We start from the raw sequence: 4134 nt of genomic DNA, 5'->3' as shown, positions 1-4134 counted from the left end.
ATTATAGAGTCCAATCTTCTGACCAACGTTCATGACGATTGGACGATATAGATGACCTCTAGAGTGTTAACAAGGCAAATGTTGACACCGATCGACTCACGACGGACAAAAAGGCGATCACATAAGCTCACCATGAGCACATTGTGCTAAATTGAGCTAAAAAGCGAAGTTAGCTCCCCCGGGTCAACATTTTCGCCTCAATCGCCCGGTCGGCCGACCCCTGCTTCTGGAGTGCTAACAAGGTTTTGGTATAGCCATATAAGGAAAAATACCCCGCCCTCTAGTGGCAATATTTTTTGACGAACCATAACCATTTTAAAACTCAGCCAAGCTATTTTTAGAACAAATGTTTTGACCAAGTTTCATAAAGATTAGACCATAAATGTGACTTATAGAATGTTAACAAGGTTTGACTTTAGCCAAATAAGGAAAAATGCCCAGCCCGCTGGCGGCCATGTTTTTCAACGTACAGGACCCAATTTGGAACTCAGCCCAGATGTCATTGGAAAAAATGTTCTGACCATGTTTCATGAAGATTGGACTACCAATTTGACTTTTAGGGTGCTAACAAAGTTTTACTATATCCATATACGAACAAATTCCCTGCCCCCTGGCGACCATAGTTTTCGACGAACGATAACCATTCTTTTAACTCAGCCGAGCAATCATTAGAACAACTTTAGCCATATAGTAAAAATTCCCCGCCCTCTGGTGGCCATGTTTTTCAGCAGACCAGAACCATTTCGAAATCATCCACGATATCATTACAATAAATGTTCTGATCAAGTTTCATAAAGATTTGACTATAAATATGACTTCTAGCGTGTTAACAAGGTTTTACTATAGCCATATAAGGAAAAAAGTCCCGTCCCATGTAGGCCATGTTTTTCAACCAACCGGAACCTTTCTCAAACTCAGTTCAGATATTATTAGAACAAATGTTCTGACCAAGTTTCATGAAGATTGGACTAAAACTTAGACTTTTAGATTGTTAATATATATATATATATATATATATATATATATATATATATATATATATATATATATATATATATATATATATATATTTAAGGAAAACAGCCCGCCGCCTGGTTGCCAGAACCATTTTGAAACTCAGCTGATATATTTTTGGGACACATGTTTTGACCAAGTTTCATGAAGATTGGACAATATATGTGGCCGCTAGAGTGCTAACGAGGTAAACGTTGACGGGGCAGACTATCAACACACAGTGATCACAAAAGCTAATAAAAACAGTATAACAAATCACAATTTTTTGACAAAATGACAAAGTAACAGATAGACGAATTCGACCTTCGACCTGTATGTGAGCAATTGACCTTTAAGTAAGGTAGACAGGTGTTACATGTTAAACATCGCCTCCTAATGATGGTTGTTTGTAATTATTTTTTTTTAAATTGCAGGCTGAATGATGAAGTTACTGTCTGTACAAACCCGAACACACACACATACAATAACAGACACACAAATGCACACTCATAAACTCAACCATTTGTACAGCTATATCATTGCTTCTGAAGCTGTCTCAAATAAAAACTAGAGCTTTGTCACAGACGTGACGAATACTCCCACATGCCGCATTGACACAGAAAATTTTGCATGTTGTCTTCACAAAAACACCAGATACCATGCTCAATGTTTGAAACGCACTAAGTGACCCCGTGACTTAGTTTTTGACCCGGCATGACCCAAAAACTCAAAGCAAACCAAAGCGGACACTCGTTACCTAATAAGTAATGGACACCATGCTCGGTGTAGTCAGAAACTTGGTAAAATACATTATTTAAAGCCCCATTAACACTCAAAATCAACGAATATTTCGTAAAACATTTCGTAAAATAAAGTTAACCCATGCAAAAACATTGTTCCTTAAAGCAACAGCCAAAATGTGAACGCTAGATGTGGTCTGGAAACATAGATTTAACAAGATACATTGTTACCAGACCACATCTATGGTTGGAATTATGGCTATTATATAAACGGAACACTGATTTTGTATGGGTTAACTTTATATTACCAAATAATTAACGAAATATTCGTTGATTTTGAGTGTTAATGGGGCTTAAAAAGATCCGTCTGGTTATGATGTTGACGCATTCAATTGCAAAACTCATTCATTTATTGTGATGGTATAACTAGTGTGGTTAGTCTACATTTGCGACAAGGTAATTCACATGGTGCAACGAAGCAATACAACGAAACGAACACATAATTTTTAAAATATGTTGTCACAAGATTTATTATCGAATCCCGAGTTGATACAGCTTCATGCTTTTGTACATAATTTCACGAAATTTATGAGCGAATCACGGCTTTATAAAGTTTCAAGCAATAAAAGTGTCCTGCGTTTTGCAAGATAGAATCTATATTTGAAATATGAAATGAGTAAAATAGACTTAAAATAGTTCTTTGGAACGAAATCACTTGCATTGAGTATCAAATTAACTGAAGTTTGTATTTAGATAGCTAATATGTATTTAATGTTCATGACATTAAGCATTAAATATTGGGGACTTAAAATGATAACTTCATACGTTTCAAGTTACCGAATTAATATATGTAACATCACTAAAATCATGTTTCAATTAAGCTTTATTTAATGTAATTCTTACATAGTTGATAAGTCTACTTATTACTGTGTTCACTTAGCTTACTGTACCTTATACATATTGAAGAGTACAGAAAACAGAACATTGTTTAAGCTTTGAAAATGCTGATTTTTCTCGCGATTGGTTAACCTTAAATCTTAAATGCAGTCTAACAGAGCTGTCTATGCCTTCATTGTAACATACCGGTAATGTTGCACTCAAGAAGTAGAAGTTGGTTGTCAATAGGGGGCAATAAAGTTATTAGCGATGGTATCTTTTAGCCAGACAGAGCTTGAATAGCGAATTTTATTGTTTATTTATAGAACATTTTTACGAATATCTGGACAAATTGTCTCTTATCGGGACGCAGGAACAATCACCAAACTGGCGGGACTGTCCCGTCGAGATCTGACGTGTATGTTTTAATTCCGTTATCCGTATATCAAATCAATGATTATCTTAGCAGAATTTAGTTTCTCATATCTAATCCAATTAAATAGTTCTTAAATGAATTTTTATTCCAGAAAAAATAGTGAAACCAAAAGCATAAATATTATCGATGGAAAGTAATCCATATCAATTAAAAGAATTAAAATAAATTAGAATTACGGTAATGTGTTTTCCTGAAATATCTTTCATCTAATAAAACTAAACAGTATTTATTTCAAATAAGAGCATAATCATCAATGATCTAAAAAAAAATTTACTCTATCCTGTTTTTTTCAAAGCTGCACATACGATACGATTAATAGTGGCATTTGTGACAATCAGGAATAGTAATTTGCTATGGACGGTCATAAATTCGGACATTTTAATATAAGGTTTGAAAATCGATTATTCGAATATATTCGAATAATGACAAACGAATATTTTTTAATATCATTTCCAGTATTCGTTCCCATCCCTACTATAAACCCCCCTAAACTTCGTTTGTGGGGGTATAAAAAAGAAAGATTTGTCACAAAAATTACCCATGTATACCATCCAATGCTTTGTCAGAGGCTTTGCAAACCTGAAATGGAACCAATGGCTGATCAGAATAGCCGGTAATATATTAAAGACTTACATTTCCAAATAACATAAACCATGTGGCTTCATTCAGCTTGCTTCCGTTTCATATTCCTGTGCACACAATATTCTTCCTTTGCAAAAACAGCAATAATCTGTTCGTAAACCAGTTCATGAAGTGTATTAAGTTCATGTAGAAATTCATGAAATTCATGAATCTGTTTCAAGTTCATGAACTTGGAGTTCATTAATGTTTGTGTTATTAATGAACATTTTGTCCATTCTGGAACATGTCCATGAAGTTCGTGACATAAGTTCATGAAGTTCATTAAATTCATAAAGTTCATGAACCTGTTTCAAGTTCATGCACTTGAGTCCATGAATACTTATGTGTTATTCATGAATATTTTGTCCATTCATGAACTGATTCATGAAGTTCATGAAATAAATTCATTAAGTTCATTAAGTTCATAAAATGAATAAATTTATGAAGTTCATGAACCTGTTTCCCCGG

Source organism: Dreissena polymorpha, chromosome 14 (assembly GCF_020536995.1).
Source record: "Dreissena polymorpha isolate Duluth1 chromosome 14, UMN_Dpol_1.0, whole genome shotgun sequence".
In the NCBI taxonomy this organism is placed as follows: Eukaryota; Metazoa; Mollusca; class Bivalvia; order Myida; family Dreissenidae; genus Dreissena; species Dreissena polymorpha.
Note: the sequence above shows the minus strand (reverse complement) of the source record.